Below are 17754 nucleotides of genomic sequence, written 5' to 3' on the forward strand. Positions count from 1 at the left end.
TAGGCAGTGCTACCACCAGCATAGTTACTCCTCACTAGCTTCCAGTGAAGGACTGTTTAGTTTTCTCATCTTCACCATCAGGTCATGCCTTAAAACAAATTTCCCAAATGCCACTGAATTGTGTCCTGTAAAGGTGTTTGTGTGCATGTGAACAACCAAGTCAATGAGAGAACTGACTTCCATCCACACTGGAATGAGGCCTTAATTAATCCAGGCATAAAACAGTGTAAGTAATTTGTTCTTTGGTGGCAAGTGGCCAAAAGAGAAGAGAGAGAGTTAAGCCGGAAAGCAGATGTTCTCAGAGACTGGTCAGCTCTCCAAAGAGATGGGAGTTGCTGGACCCAAAATAAATATTCTGTAGCCCACTGGTAAAGAAGGATATATCATGTTTATGTATTTTATATCTTTATATATATTCTTATGTATACATAGGTAAGTGTGTAAGAATATTCACTATGTATCTCTCTCTCTCTAGATTGGCACAACATAAAGCTTATTTCCTTAGTCAATATAAGCCCAGATCTATTACAAAGCCTCAGCCATTTCATTAACAGCTTTATACTTTCCATGAGGATATACCCAGGTGTGATGGTTTGTGGGACAGGGAGATTGTGTTACTTGGTTAAGCTCAGCTCTCTCTGCCAGGAGAAATGAGGAAAGTGGGCTATTGGTGAACTCCACATGCCAGCTTTTCCCAGTGCACTTCTCACTGAGATTGCCCACTGGTCCTGTTAGAGCCATATGTGGATGCCTCAGACAAGAATGGAGGTAGGAAAGAATTTTTATCACCTCCACTTTAAAGAAAACTAACAATGTTTAATAGGTGCTCTTATTTTTAAGAAGTTAAGAACTAGATGACCAGCAGAAAAATAAGGTTCTTCTTAATAATGGGTTGTGCATCTAGCCTTTCCTTCCAGGCACAAGCCTTTGCACTCTATTTTATACAAAACATGTCATTTTCTTATAATCTACTCAAGTATCAAGTACAAGGAAATGGCTTTTTGTTCATAGGGTAGCTCACTGATTGATTATGTATCCATACAGGGTCAAAGTCTCATCTTCTTTACAGCACTGTAAATTGCATGAATTGCCACAATCATTATTGAGGAATTTCACTTTACTGTTAATCTTTGTTATCATTAAAATATTTGGACTCATCACCACAGATTTCTTATAGTTAGTCTGGAAATTTCAAAATTTTTTAAATATAGTTAGCTAAATGGTCAAGAAAGAAGCTCAAAGATGCAGCTGCACACTTGGGTTTATGCTTTGGATGCTGGCACTTTTTTGCACCCTCTCTTTATTTGGGAAAAAAAATCTAAATGGCAGAGCACTGTATCCTGCAAGCATTTCATTCCACCCACACAGTTCTTTTTCTTTAAAACAGTGGCTTATTCCCAACTGGAAAGGCATCAGTCTAGCTAGAAGACAGGTTATGTTCAAGAGAGTAAGGAAGGAGGTAGCTGTATCATAGCAATTTAGCTCTGGCTGGATAGATGTAAATCCAGCCACTGGTTGCTGCTATCACAAGCATAGTATGATTTTGGATACAGGGAATGGCATATTGTTCTGGGTAATGAAGGCTAGAGGTCAGAGCAGGCTATGCATTTGCCTTTATTGCTTGCACTCCAGCAGATGCAATATTCATTGTCTCTGTTCTGTGCACAGCCATCTCTAGCATTACTAATGAAATGTCAAATCATATTTTTATTTACTTCCTTTCTTCATCACCTGCAAATAGCCACATTGACAACCCCCAAACCAACCATTTGTGGGTTTCTAAGGATGCCATCAGTAAAAGTCAATCATCAGTAAGGAGCAATGCTTTCTGGAAATAAAATAAATAGGTTCATTTAAGGCTTTTCATAAAACAAATGTTGCAACAAAATTAATTTCTCCAGCATTAGTCATCACCCTTTCAGCATGTTAATACTGTTTCTTCTGGAAGAAACCGGATTTTTGAGGGGTTGAAAATAGCCTCTGTTACACTCAGCACCCACAAAGGGCAGAAAAGGCACATTTCTGAATGCGTCATATTAACATGCTTCACTGTCCTGCATCTCCAAGTCATGCAGGCCTGTTCTGGTCATAGATCAGTTGTTATTATTTTCCCATGAGTAGCTACTTACACCTACTGTCTTGTCAGAATCTTTGCTGCAATGGGCAGGAGGATGGCTCTTTTTTGTGTTGATCTGCCCCAGAGCCAGGCAGCTTCTAAGGATCATAAATATCTAAGAATGGCAATCGTAGCAGGTGACTCCCTTCTGAAGGGAACATGTCGATTGGACCCATCCCACAGAGAGGTCTGCTGCCTCCCTGGGTATGGGATATCACTGAGAGACTCCCTGGGCTAATTCAGCCCTCTGAGTATTACCCACTGCTGATACTCCAGGCTGGCGGTGATGAGATTGAAAAGAGGAGTGTCAGGGCAATTAAAAAGGACTTCAGGGAAATGGGTCAAGTAGTTGATAGGACAGGGGCAAAGCTAGCTTTTTCTCAGTCCCTTTGGTGGCTGAGAAAAATGGTGAAAGGAATAGGAGAGCTCACATTATCAAAAGTGGCTCAAGGGTTGGTGTCATTGGCAGAATTTTGGATTCTTCAATAATGGGGCAACTCTTATGGCACCTGGCCTGCTGAAACTGGATGGGCTCCATCTCTCTGTTAAGGGCAGAAAGTTTTTAGCTCATGAACTGGTGGAACTCACTGAAAGGGCTTTAAAATAGGTTTGAAGGGGGAAGGGGATGCAGTTGTGCTGTCTAGAAGCAGGCCTGAGGGTGGTAAGCCTGAGATAGGGGGTGAAATCAGCAGCCCAGCTGAGGTACATTTACACTAATGCATGCAGTGTGGGTAACAAACAACAGGAGCTGGAGGCCATGGTGCAACAGCAGAGCTGTGTTGTAGTTGCCATCACAGAAGCATAGTGGAATGACTCACATGGCTGGAGCACTGCACTGGATGCTACAAGCTATTCAGGAGAGACAGGAGAGGGAGAAGAGATGGAGGGGTGGCCCTTTATATTAGGGAGGCTTTGGAAGCCATAGGTATTGAAACTAATGACAATGAAGTTGGTGCCTATGGGTACGAATTAAGGGGAAGGCCAACAAGGCTGACATCCTACTGGGAATCTGTTATCGTCCACCCAACCAGGAATAAAAGGTGAACAACTCATTATATAGGCAGCTAGAGAATGTTTCAGAATCATCAGCCTTTGTTCTTGTAGGCGATTTTATCCTGCTGGACATTTGCTGGGAACTTAATACAGCTGAAAAAAGGCAGTTGTCATGGTTTGACACTGGCACGATGCCAGCGTCCCCATGAAAATATACTTTTCTAAATAATTGCTGTGAGATGTGATCAGGAACAGAGCACAGCAGGCCCAAACTTAATAACAAAGAAAAGAATTTTATTAAACTACTACTACTATAAAAACTATGAACACTAAATCCTGGATGAAGACTTTCCAAAACACCCCTCCTCCTCCCACCTAATTTCTAAACAAACTCAACAGTGAGACACCACCCAGGATCTTGATCAAGTTGCTACCCTTCATATATACAAATACTCAGTCCTTCAAGGGAGACAGGAGTCTCTCCTGTGCCACAGACCCCCTCAGGAAACACAATTGCTACCCTTGTGTTTCCATGTCACACATGGCAACCGCCCGGAGAAAATCTGCCAGTGTGACACTCTCCTTTCCATGTCACAGTGCTCTCACCACCGTGCATGGACAGACTGCTCATAGGGCTCCTTTAAGGATGCTTTGCCATGGACCAAAAGAGACAACAGTTCAGTTTCTCATTTTGGGACTACAGCCCCCCCATTTTTCCCTGGGCCTGAGGGTCCAAGAACAGAGGTCCTCTTCTCCTCTTCTTCTTCCTTGAAGATAGAGGGCTTCTCCACACCTTCTCCAACTCTCCTCTGTTCTCTCTACTCCTCTGCTGGTAATCACTGAAACAGGTCTTCTGGCACACCAACACACCACCCTAAGTGCAGCTTCTGTTAGGAGAATTTGGTTCAGTCTATGGCTAACAAGAGAAGTCCAGCCACAAGCCACTCCATCATCTCCTTCCAACTCGAGAATTTCTTCTTCCATCATCTCGGATCCCAGACTGTCTCTCTTCTACTTCAAATCAAGGAGGAGTAATATTTTACAAAGCCTTCATTTCTCAGGAAAGGGTTAAAAGCTCAGACTCCCTGGACGGCTGATATCTCTGCCCAGCAGCCGATTCCCAAGGCCAAGGCTGGGCACCTTCCCCCCCCCCTCCTTCTCCGCGCCGGTAAAGTTACAGGTGCTGTCCAGACTCTCTATCTCTTCCCTCTTGGGGGGGGGAATGACAAAGACATCTCCGCTTCTCTCCACCCTTCCGTCCACAGGAGCTGGCTCGGTTCCAGTCCTTCTACCCTTCGGCTCACCTTGACCAGGCCTCATGGCTCCCCCTCCCCCACCCAGCCCCATGGCTGGGCAGGGGAGGTCTGCACAGCACCTTGACTGGAACCAAAAAGAGCGAGCTCTTGGGAGTTCTTGCTTTTAACCCGCTGTGTTCTCAGAGGCGTATCCCTATCTTCAGTGGTCACTTCAGGTGCCAATATCCAAACTTGACCACTGATTGGTTTGACCCAACTTCCTGAAAAAATCACTTCCATGTCAAACCACGACAGTAGTCCATGAAATTTTTAGTGTGCGAAGGACAACTTTTTGTCACCGCTGGTGGGTGAGCCTACCGGGGAGGGATTATGTTGGATCTGTTGTTTGCAAATGGAGATGGGCTGGTGGGAAAAGTGGTGGTTGGAGACTGCTTGGGGCACAGTGATAATGAAATTATAGAATTCTCAATATTTGGTGAAATCAGGAGGAACATCAATAAGACTTTTACATTGGACTTTTGGAGGGCAAACTTTGGCCTATTTAGGAGACTTATTCAGAGAATTCCTTGGGAAGCAGCCCTTAAAAACAAAGGAGTTCAGGAAAGGTGGGTGTGCTTCAAAACAGAGATCTTGAGGCCACAGGAAAAGACTGTCCCTGTGTGCCAAAATACAAGTCGTCGAGGCAAATGTCCAGCTTGGATGGGCAAGGAGGATTTGGAGGAACTTAGGAATAAAAAGAAGATGTATCATCTTTGGAAGGAGGGTCAGGTCTCTCAGGAAGTATTTAAGGGGGCTGCTAGAGCATATAGGAAAAAAAATAGGGAGGCCAAAGCTCAGTTTGAACTTATGGTGACTTTTGTAAAGGATAATAATAAATGATTTTACAAATACATTAATGGTAAAAAGGAAGGGTAAGACCAACCTTTGTTCTTCGTTAGATGCAGAATAGAACTTAGTAACTGCAGATGAGGAGAAGGCAGAGGTGCTTAAGGCCTTCTTTGCCTCAGTTTTTAGTGGGAAGACGATTATCCTTCAGGACAACTGTCCTCTTGGGTTCGTCGATGGTATCAGAGAGCAGAATGGTCCTCCTCTTATCCAGGAGGAGACAGTCAGAGAATTGCTGAGCCACTTGGATATTCATAAATCTATGGGACCAGATGGGATCTATCCCAGGGTGATGAGGGAGCTGGCAGATGAGCTTGTGAAGCCGCTCTCCATCATTTACCAACAGTCCTGGCTCACTGGTGAGGTTCCAGATGACTGGAAGCTGGTCAATCTGATGTCCATTCACAAAAAAGGTGGGAATGAGTATCCTGGTAATTACAGACCAGTCAGCCTGACCTCAGTACCTGGTAAGGTTATGGAACAGTTTATACTGAGTGTCATCATGCAGCACTTACAGGATGGCCAGGGTATCAGACCCAGTCAGCATGGATTTAGGAGGAGTAGGTTGTGTTTGACCAACGTGGTCTCCTTTTATGACCAAGTGACCCACCTGGTGGGTACAGGAAAGGCTGTGGATGTTGTCTATTTGGACTTCAGCAAGGCCTTTGACACTGTCTCCCACAGCATACACCTGGAAAAGCTGGCAGCCCATGGCTTGGACAGGAGCACTCTTTGCCGGGTTAGGAACTGGCTGGATGGCTGGGCCCAGAGAGTGGTGGTGAATGGTGCTGCATCCAGCTGGTGGCCAGTCACTAGTGGTGTTCCTCAGGGGTCTGTGCTGGGGCCAGTTCTGTTCAATATTTTTATTGACAACATGGATGAGGGTATTGAATCTTTCATTAGTAAATCTGTAGATGACACTAAGCTGGGAACATGTGTTAATCTGTTGGAAGGTTGCAATCTGCAGGTTGGAGGACTCTGCAGAGAGACCTGGAAGGGTTGGATGGATGGGCAGAGTCCAATAAGATGAAGTTTAGCAAGTCCAAGTGCCGAGTCCTGCATTTTGACCACAATAACCCCTTGCAATGTTATAGGCTGGAGACGGTGTGGTTGGACAGTGCACAAACAGAAAGGGACCTGGGGGTACTGGTTGACAGCTGACTGAACATGAGCCAGCAGTGTGCCCTGGTGGCCACGAAGGCCAACGGCATCCTGGCCTATATCAGGAATAGTGGGGCCAGCAGGAGCAGGGAGGTCATTCTTGCCCTGTACTTGGCACTGGTGAGGCCACACCTTGTGTGCTGTGTCCAGTTCTGACCCCTCAGTTTGGGAAGGACGTTGAGACGCTTGAGCGCGTCCAGAGGAGGTCAACAAGGCTGGTGAGGAGCTTGGAACACAAGCCCTGTGAGGAATGACTGAGGGAGCTGGGGTTGTTTAGCCTGGAGAAAAGGAGACTCAGGGGTGACCTTATCACTCTCTGCAACTTCCTGAAAGCTGATTGTAGTCAGGTGGGGAGTGGTCTCTTTCTCCAGGCAGCAACTGACAGAACCAAAGGACACAGTCTCAAGCTACATCAAGGGAGATATAGGTTGGAGATTAGGAAAAAGTTTTTCATGGAAAGAGTGATAAAGTTCTGGAATGGCCTGCCTGGGGAGGTGATGGAGTCACCATCCCTGGATGTGTTTAAAAAAAGACTGGATGTGGCACTCAGTGCCATGGTTTAGTTGAGGTGTTAGGGCATCGGTTGCACTTGATGATCTTGTAGGTCTCTTCCAACCTTGCCATTCTGTGTTCTGTGTGTGTGTCTCTTCAAGAATGTGGTAGAGCCCCCATCATTGGAGTTTTTCATGATGTGATAGCTTAGAGTGCTAGATAATCCTGTTTGTGCTCCCTTTCCCTCAAAAGACTGGACCAGATGACTTTTCAAGATCCTTTCCAACTTGGGCTCTTCTGTAATTCTGTGATTCTGTGATTTGGTCCGAGTGTACCATTGCACCAGAAACCTTCCAAGAGAAGCAGTATTTGGTCAGTTTCATACCCAGACTAAGTTTCTGGTGTGATGCAGGCTGTGCTAATGTAGGTGTGGAAATGGACAAACAAAGGAATCTCCTCTAGGCTCATCACCTCAGACTCTTTCCTTCTGTTCCTTTCCTCTAGAGTTTGGCTTCTGCTTTTCATGTTGAGAGGTTCTTAGTGAAGAGAGTGTTTTGATTGCTTAGGAGGCAGAAATTGCTGTTTTAGGGCTCTTGGTTACCCCATGGGACCTCTAGGTTAGTGCTGTCTATGGGCAGCGGTGAACTCACCAGTACTTATCTCTAGTAGCTGAGACATGGTCTTCTTGACATTGAATCACGTGTATTCATGGGCATGGAAGTTACTTGGAACTCTTGGGTAGGACATGTTGTTTTTCCCATCATTGTGCCCAGAATGTAAATTTTCCAACAGACTGATGACAATGGGTGGTGTTTGGGGCTCTTGTTTCCTTTGCAGATATGGGACATGAGAAAGGCAATGTTTTCCCCCACGATGAAAGCAATCTGTCTATGCCTACAGGTCTCTCTTTGACTACAACTAATTAATCACAAGTACATGTTAGAATTGTGCCAAGAATGCTCTGATCAGAGAAGCACCCAGTCAAAGGACAGACACATAGAGAGAATTTGGAAGAAAGCCAGGCATTATGTTACACTTTTGGAGGAGCTGTTGCAAGAGCAAATAATATATTGATCTTTTCAGGGGGCATATTTTTGGAAACCTACAAAGAATGTCCACCAAGATTAGGAAAGTGTTTCATAGTTTCTGCTGAAGAGGATGTTCATCCTCCCAGCTTTTTCTTCAACACCTGTTGTTTTTCCAACCTATGCCAATCTAGCTCCTGCTCAGAATTAATGTGGTAGGTAGGAGAGAAACAACAACTTTCTGTCAAGTGTGCTGAGGAAGTTCACCTCAGTTATATTTCAAAGCGTCTCAAACTTTTGAATGAAGTACTGGTTCCTTAAAGGTGTTTAGACACATCTCTGTTTTGTTTTTTTTTATTCTGTCCAAGGACATGTAGAACATGGATGATGTTAGATGCCTGTATTCCTCTGGCATTTCAGTTTCTCTGTCCTGGAAACAGAGTTTTGCTATGTGGACACTTGAGGAAGGGGAAAGAAAACTTCTATTAATAACCCACTTCATTGTGACTGGTTGGAAAAAGATGGCTTAGGCTTACCTACAGCTCCTGCTCAGAAGCAGTGTGTTCTCTTCTTTGAGATCAAAGCATTAGTCTCATGGTTGATAATTTTAAATTTAGTCCTGTGAGGGCTTTAAAGATTTATATAGATTATCTGTATGTCCTTTTGCATGCAGAATTTAATGACCATTGACTAAACTGCCTTCAAAGTCGCTATGCTATTCCTCAGCACTGCAGAGACATTTCATGAGCTCTGACTTGTCCTCTGATTGGCACACCACAAGTTTGCTTAGGAAGAGACTTAACTACAATAAAGACTTAAGCACTCAGGCCCAAGTGCAGACCCATAACTGCCCACCGTTGCTCTGAGCACCTGTCCTAGAAAGTTATCAGCAATTGCAACCTTTCTCACAAACTCCCTGAGATTCTTGCTTCTGAACGTGGAAACTCTTCTTTTTAAGAAAGACTGGAAAAGGTCATGGTGCGCTTTTCAGAGAGAAAGAAGTATCTGTAATCTGATATTTGGCAAGTTATAATTTCTGTGGAAATGTGACACCTAAAACATATTCCATGGTGTTTCAAGACGTTTTCTTCCAATGATTTTACCCTTCATTAGACAGCTAAATAAATTTCAGGCTCTGTATCCTAGCACATTAAGTAGTGTTACTAAGAAGAAACACAATATGAAACCTGAACATACCTGCCAAACACTTATTTACTGTAGAAGCTCCTGTATCTGTGCGCTCAGATTCATCCAAAATCTGGATCCTCTTTGTACAGACCTCAAGGCTTTATTGATGGACTGCAGCTGACCTGTTAGCTCACAGAGACAATCAGCATCAATGTCTACAATGCACTTGCTCCCCTTTGAGAGGTGTCTTGCCTAAAGCTTAAAAAACTGAACAAGTGACCTCAACTGACCCTACTTTCTCCAAGTCAGAAGTTTCATGTCCTACATGTCCCATGGATGGAAAATGAAATAGAATGATAAAACATTAGAGTGATGACCTTTTCATGACAGAAATACTAAAGTTTGAAGTTGCTCTTTTTCTATAATCAGAGGACCAGAATGAATTTCAAAATCTTATGTTAAAGGTATATCTGTGTTTGAGACCAGATTTAAATCTTCTGGTTATTTTAGAAAGAAAAATCAAAAAAGAAATTTATTCTTCCTCAAAGGTCTTATATGCAGCTCCATTCTTAATGTATGATTCTATCAAATTTCAACAGCCTAGCATGATGGGAAAGTGGAAATCAGTTGTGTCACTCATTCATCCTGATGAATACATCTGTATTACCTTACACTGGACTTTCTAAGTGACCAAACTTTGGTGGCTCAAATGATTGCTTGCTGTGTGAGAGACATCAAAAAATTCAATATTGCAGTTCTAGTTCAATGCATTATTTGATACTAAGGACTCTGTTGCAGAGGGTCTCTCTTTCTTGGGGTGGTGGGGAGGGAAGCTTTCCTTTCATGCTTTTCCTAAGGAGAGCCAGTTTGGTTGGAACAGCTGCAAAAATTATTAATCCACCAACTGGACTGGTCATATGATTTCACAGAGATTGGTTATAATTCATGTGCAATGTGCTCTTGCTTTCTTTCTCCTTGCTCTGGGTTATGCATATCTGATATCAGTACTGCAGCTGTATTACACTGAATGCTTTATATTTTAAGGCCTCCCTTCTAATTACTGAAAAAAATGAGATCTCTCTCATGTATGTTGGAAAGGAAGAAAGGCTGTAGCCCTATATCAGCTCTGATAAGGTTTTACCTGTTGTTCAGGCTCCCTGTGCTCTGGTCAGCAGCAGATTGCTTACACATTATATGCTGTATTTTTCTTGTCTATCAGATTAGTGCAACAATTTATTCCTAAGACTCAAGAATTGCAAGGTGTTCCACAGACTAGCCATGGTTGGACACATCCACTCTATGGCTCCCTGTCTTGAATGGACCTGAGATGTTCACATCATCAGTATCTTGAAATACAGAGATTCTGCAACAATGGTCAGGGTAAAACACTCTGGACGTGTGGTGTCTGGAGACGTCTGTACTTCTTCCTTGGGAGTCATGAGTACAGTGGTGCTGGGTCTGACAGGATGGTTTAGGAAGGCAAGACAATGGCATATTAACCACCCCAACAAGAGGGGCAGACGTCTTTCCAGAGCACCAAGGGGAGATGTGAGCACATTACATGGACAGTGCAGTCTTCGCATGAGGATTTTGGTACTTTTGGTTAGGAATTCTGGGAAGTTTCAGAGGCAGGCTTGGTCTGTGATAATGTAGAAATCTGGATAGTACAGAGAGGAGAATGAATCATATTTGTTCGTACCATTTATATTCTGGTCATTACAGGGCTCAAAAGTCCTCTTCCTCGGCATGAGTGACAGAGGCAGTCAGGAATGCAGAGGTTGTTCTGTAGTACCATGTTGACTTCCTGACAGGTTGAAATGTGGGGGAATGTCTACTCTTTCCTCCAGAGCACATGGCAGGGCCCACTGTGGGAGATATGTGCTGAGCTGGCTGCATCACCAGGCTGTTCTACATGGGCAGCTGTGGTGTCCCTCTGAAAGGCAACATGGCACTCTGCCATTCAGTGTCCCCTCCTTCTTTCCTCTGGGAACATCTTTGCAGCCTGTCGCAAGGGTGACCAAGGGAAAACCAGATGAATCACTAAAGAGACCTTTGAGTTCTTGAAAAAGAAGTCACTTTTAAAAATACTGAGATATTAAGTAGCAGTACCCTACCCATTTAAAGCAGAGTTCAACTTCTAACCATTCCAAGATAGCCCTGCAAGATAAACACAACACTCTTTCCTCCATACGTCACAAGGAAGAAAATTACAGCACAAGTGACATAGCTGAAGTTTCAAGCTAGGTGTATATCAGAGGAGGGATTAGTATTTATGCTCCTAACTACCAAACCCAGTGTTTTGCTCATCAAGGCAACAACGCCTCCAATGCTTTGTGTTGCAGAATGAACAAAGCTAATGCAACTTTAATAATGTGTATGTATATTTTATGCCTTCACCATAAGGACATGGGTTCCTTAGGCTATATGATTTTGACATATATTTGAAAGTGGTGTAGATGTAATGCAATGAGATGGTCATGTCAGAAAATTTGTAACAGAAGTCTTTTTCCCTTACTGTGCATCTGATTCCTTTCTTAGCATCTAGTACCTGGATTTGGGGTGGGGATGTTCTTATTTACCTGGATCTGAATTCCTTGAGCTTAAATTAATGTTGATTTTGCTGCCATGCTAGTTTGTTCCCATTTTTTATATCAAAGGTCCTCACTTCTGAACAGATTATACATACTGAAATATGCCAGTCCTTCCTGCTCTGTAACTCTAAGTAAATATGTTTGCAATGGGATTTTTTTTTTTCATGGCCTGATTGGAACACAAAGAGGAACTTACAGACATTATTTTTATCTTCTGAGAAAAATGTAGCTGGACATTTTTTGAGAGGAGGTAGTTTTTTCTCTTCAATTCATGGAGGGTGTTAGGTATCAAAGAGTGTGTGCACATAGATATAAAACTACTTTCTGTTGCCAGTGTCAGTCAGACCTGCTTAACACTGGGTGTAAACATGTGTAATGGCTAGAGAAATATCAACGTGTAGGTAAATATCTGTGTGCAGTAAAAACAGGGGAGTTGCCTTTAAATTCAGGATCCGAGTTTCCAAATACATTTTGCTGGAAAAACACCATCAGATTTGGCACTGGTTCTCCAGTAGAGAGCTGGATGTGAAATAGAAGGTACAGTAGGGCTCCGGAGCCATTCCTCTCTGCCTAGATACAGAGAATGAGATTTCCAAAACGGCGCTCTCAGCGATGCTGGGGAAGGGCAGAAGGTTTGTCAGCCTGCAGAGCCTGTCTGCCGGCGTGGGATCGCTGTGTAGCTAGCGTTACATGTGAGGAAGAAATCTTCCTTTCCCTGACTCATGGATAGGGATAGAGCCCATCTAGTGGGGAGAGAAATTCACAGCTGAGAACGTCTCCCATTTCAGTTCCCGGTCTCGCTGCCTCCCTGGCCTCTGCATGCCGGCACAATAGTTAGAGGTAAATAATTCTTCTCTCTTTCAAGAATGAACAGTAAAAGTCAAGTCAGGGCAAAATAACCAGCGATACTTACACTAATGGCGTTCAGATTGCACTAGTATCCTGACACCTTCGCAGATATCATGAACTGGTTTTGTTTCTTTGCTTCAGATGGAGTGCCCTGCTGATGTAAAAATAAAGCCAGATTATTATGTGTGCCCCCTCAATATTTCTGTGTCACATAATTTCAGTGAACTACTTACATTTAGTCCAGGACCTAAAGTGTCAGCTTAGTTTATAAAAGCTGTTTCCTAAGTTCACATGGTGGGTTTATGCTGAGTTGTCCTTAAGAGGCACAGGGAACTAACATACATCACATAAAGATATGCATTTGTTTTTTATCAAAACCTGAGTCTTTACTTCTATTTCTTTTTGTTTTTAAGTCTGAAGGTGCCTAGAAGGCTGCTTTATGCTAAATATGAGTTCATTTTCAATTTCTAAAATAGCTTGTCCCCACCCAGCACCCTCTACCCCTCCATTTGATGAGTGCTCCTATAATAAACTCACTGAAACTTGTTCCAAAAGGCAGTGCTTTCATAGGAACAGTACTCAGTCTCATGTAACAAAGATCTATATTAATATCCATAGACTGAATCTAGATAAAATGCAGTCACTGTAACTGCTGACAGCAAGATCTCCCCTGCCTTGCTGTGATGAGACACCCATTGCAGGTGAATCCATGTCCCAGGTGTTTTGCCTTGAATACAGTTGTATGGAAGAACTAGTGCTGCTGGGAGGCAGGGAAGGAAGGCACTTCTGTTTCTATTTTACTGTGTGGCACTTCTGAAACTTCTGTTTCAGGTGCCACACAGTAAAAAAAATCTACCGCAATTTATTTGCACAAATAGCTATTGTCTCTCCTCCAGGTGCTATGATGATTAGGGGGCATCATCAGCTTTCATGACTGGGTCCCGCTGCTGGAGTACAGGGCTGACATTGGCCACAACCTGAGGTTGTTGCCTTAGAAGGGGGCAATTGTAGCTTTGCTGCCAGTGTAAAGCCAGTCCCACAATGTGTATTCCTCCACCTCCATCATCCTTCTTCCTCCCTGCTCCTAGGGGAGAGGCTGAGAAGCACCTCTGGACTGGCTCCTTCAAGTACAGGAGCCAGGGGCCAAAATATCCTGTTTCCTGGAGCTGGAGAGAACTCATCATCCAGAGGAGGCAAAGCCCTGGCTGTCTGGATCTTAGGCCTGCTTGGGTTGTAGAGAAACTTTCCTTGGATTGCTAGGAGAGCAAAGCTATTCACATAGGGTGGTGGGAGACACCAGAGTTAGTGTTATCCCTGGAAGGGTTTACAAAAAGTAATTTTTGATAGTGCTGCTGAGACTCTGGTAGTGTGTGTGGGCTTCCCACACATTGGGGCAGCCTCCTGTGAGCTGGTTTGACACTCCAGACTGCAATGAATGCAATCTGTAGCATCAAGGTCACCTTGGAGAAAATAACAGAGCTGGACAGATGAGGATGTTTCCTGACAACATGAATGTATTCGTTGATGATCCCATTTCTAAGAAAAGTCTTCCCCAGTTCTTGCTTTCCACTGAACATTGAAGCCATGCAGGATTTGAATAAAGCCCTTGAGCATTTCCCCACTGGCATTGTCCCAGCAGTGCTCTGAAGTAGGAGCAAAATCCAACATGAGCCATCAGGTGGGCAGTTTTGATAACACTTGATTGAGCCTACCAAATCCCCCCAAAAGGAATTACTTATTGATAGCAGATTTTTTCTCCCACAATACTTGATTCTTATGGCAATTAATGCTGCTGCTTGTATGGCAATTGTATGATGTAAATGTATGCTCCAAAGTACCGGCCTTTGAGGTAATATTTCCTTATTCATTTTACTGTTCACGAGGTGGGGATGGAAAGTAGTGAAAACCAAGGAAGCTGGTATTTGATGCTCTGCTGTTATCACAGTCTTTCACCATTTCAGAGACAGTGTCAGACCATTTAGATCATTGAGCTCTGCTGCATGGGAAGTCCCCTGGTTCTCTCATGGCCTCTCTCACATTTGTGGCTCACTGTGATCCTAGCAAACATAAGCCCTGTCTAACAGGGTCATATATTCAGAAACTTTCCAGGTGGATTCCTGGAAAGTATCTAGTAGATGTGTTATTCTTGTCTGTATATTAGCTTGACCTTATTGCTGGTTTCTGACTTCAGAAGTTTTTCTGAATATATTCAGTAAATCAAATTATGCAAAGTGCTAGAAATGAAAGCAAATTTGAATGAACTACAATCCCTGGTTTCAAAAATTCATAAATTCCTTAAGAACTTGTGTAATAAAAAATATGTGTGTGTCATCCCATACGCTACAATACGTTTGCCTAGACTTTGATGCATTTATGTTTCTGTAAGTGGAGCCTCTCACCAAGTGTCTGACACAGTGATTTTCTGCTGTAGAAATGACCACACAGACTTTAAATGTATCACTCACATCTCCAGTGCCACCACAAGACTCACACTGTGATGGACTAACATCTTTTTTAGGAGCCAAACTGCATATTCAAGTTACTCATGCTGGAGTTGTAGCTCCTGTGAGAAAATAACATTTTCTCCTTCCTGACTGCATTGGCATCAATGGCCTGGCCCTCAGGATGTTTCAACAAAGTGTCCTCCAGGACAGCAGAAAAGAGGCAGGAGATGTTCTTTCACCTTCAGCTGTTCCCAAAACTGTGTGAAACAGCTGCAGCCAGAGCAGCACAGTTTCCCAGGATGGAGGCAGAGGGAGCTGTGGCCACGGAGACGGTGACAGCAGCAGATGAGACCTGTCCTGCTGGCAGCTGCAGAACGCACGCTGCTGAGGGGTGTGGGCAGGGGCTCGGGGCCTTGTTTGGCTTCCACGGATGTCCTGCCTTAGGTGAAGGTCCTGAGGCCCTCTGGCCATGGTGGGGACCAGAGCTGGCCAAGGGCAACAGCGTGGCCTACTGCTGCATTCATCTCTCCTCCTGGCTACCCAAAAGGCCATGCCACCCACAGCCACCAACCACCTCAGCTGCCCCCACCTCGTTGGAGCCTGGGCGGCCCGTGTACCTGTGCTGCAGGGCTTGAATGCTACAATTGTTCCCCTTTTAAAAAGGCAGGGCCGAAAACAAGGAATTTATCAGGGAAGGCATGGCCCAAGTTTAGTTTTTATAACTCCAGTTCAATTTTTTTTTTTTTTTTAATTAAGATTTTATTGAAATGCTCAGAGGGGCAGGAAAGCCATCTCTGGGCTTTGCATAAAACCCTGACGACCTCCCTTGTCAGGGTTTGATCAAGATACCTCATTGATTTTTTCAATCTCTCTGCCTGCATGCTTTAGTTGGTGCAAAAGTGAAATTGTCATTGTTTTTACCATGCCACATTAAAACAACAGCCCAATAAACTGGTGGGGGGAATCCTAATTATGCTGGCATGAGCATAATTTAATTCAGATTGCTATAACAACAACCAGTGTCCATGCTCTCTGTAATCATGTTAAGGCCTCTACACAAAATAATTAGCATCTTTATGTTTGGTAAATAGAGGTTTGCTCCAGGTCAGCCTCAATGAGGCATGGCATTGTTAGAAGGCTAGACCTTTTACAGCTTGCGCAGAATGGGCATTTGCAAATAAAATGCTTCTGGAAAGGACAAAAGGAGGACTTGATTATCCAGGAAGCACCTCCACTTGCCTCTTACCAGGTTTTTATTCCTCCTTCGGAAGAAAAATAATAATTCCTTTATTCAAGCTCAGGATTCAAAGGAAACTGTACATAATAGACACACTCACTGCTCAGTTTCCTTTTCACAGCCAAGCATGATCCAACAGGCCATTGGCTGTAAGAAAGTCAATGCTATACTCCTGCACCCCTGAATCTCACAAAAGGCAGGGGTGTTTGTTTATTTATTAAAAGTTTCTATGGTCATTTGGCCTGGAACAGACCTGCCAGAATTTCAAGTGGTTCAGAAATGACAGAGGACAATTCCACAAGTAAGCAATAGTTTTGGTCCAAAGCACTCCAGCCATTTCTGTATTTATGTTTCTAGTGAGTTTGCATGGACAGGTTTTGGTAGCAGGGGGGGTTACAAGGGTGGCTCCTGTGAGAAGCTGCCAGAAGCTTCCTCCCTGTACAACAGAGCCAATCCCTGATGGCTCTGAGACAGAGGTGCCACTGGCCCCCTGGGCCAATTAGAAATTGTGGTAACGCCTCTGTGAGAACAGATTTGAGAGGACAAAGAAAAAGTTATTGCACAGAAGAAATTGTGACCAGGGAAGACCAGAGTGAGGATATGTGAGAGGAACAACAGACCCCGAAGTCAGTGCAGAAGGAGGGGCAGGAGGTGCTCCAGGCACTGGAGCTGGGATTCCCCTGGAGCCCCATGTGCAGCCCAAGGTGAGGCAGCTGTGCCCTGCAGCCCGTGGGGATCCACGGGGATGCAGAGACCCACCTGCAGCCCAGGAAGGAGACCCAGGCCAGAGCAGGTGGATGCCTGAGAGAGGGCTGTGGGCCCATGGGAGACCCAGGCTGGAGCAGGGTCCTGGCAGGGACCTGCAGGCTTCGGAAGAGAGGAACCCACACCAGAGCAGGTTTCCTAGTAGTACCTGTGCCCTAGCTGGAGCAGGCTGTGCCTGAAGGATTGCACCCGATGGAAGAGTGACCCACTTGGCAGCAGTTCATGGAGAGCTGTTGCCTGTGAGAGGGACCCCCTGGAGGAGGGGAAGGACTCCTCTCCCTGAACATCAGCAGAAACATGTGATGACTGACCATAACCCCCATTCCCTGTCTCCCTGTGCTGCTGGGGGCAGGAGCTAGAGCTGGGAAGGAGGGAAAGTGTTTTTAAGATTTATTTCACTTCTCATTACCCTACTCTGATTTTGTTAGTAACAAATTCAATTAATATCCCCAAGCTGAGTTTGTTTTGCCCAGATTGATTTGATGAGTGATCTCTCTCTGTCCTTATCTCAAGCCACAAACTCTGTGTTATATTTGCTCTTCCCTGTCCAGTTGCAGAGGGGAGTGACAGAGAGGCTTTGGTTGGTGCCGGGTATCTATTGTTGTTACTTACATTTATTTATTTAGAATAAATTGATGCTTTTCAGTGAAAAATGACCTTACTTTATATTTGTAGAAAAAGGAGTTACTGCACTTCCCTTTTCCAGTATTTTGTAACAGTGCCACAAAAATCCTTATTCTTCTAGCTTGATTCCAAAATTGAGATAGCATCTCAAACATTTTACCTTGCAGTTTTTAGAAGCAGAAAATGTT

The 17754-nt window shown here is 44.1% G+C and overlaps 1 long non-coding RNA gene across 1 annotated transcript; it reads right to left on the reverse strand.

Moving 5' to 3' along the window:
- Positions 1-10283: 10283 nt before the first annotated feature.
- Positions 10284-15499, reverse strand: LOC137466397 (uncharacterized). Its single transcript, XR_010995153.1, has 3 exons — positions 15180-15499; positions 12561-12647; positions 10284-11058 (listed from the first exon to the last, which is right to left on the reverse strand). It is a non-coding gene; the product is annotated as an uncharacterized lncRNA (long non-coding RNA).
- Between the last annotated feature and the right edge of the window lie 2255 nt (positions 15500-17754).

This window comes from Anomalospiza imberbis, chromosome 2, assembly GCF_031753505.1.
Source record: "Anomalospiza imberbis isolate Cuckoo-Finch-1a 21T00152 chromosome 2, ASM3175350v1, whole genome shotgun sequence".
Taxonomy (NCBI): Eukaryota; Metazoa; Chordata; class Aves; order Passeriformes; family Viduidae; genus Anomalospiza; species Anomalospiza imberbis.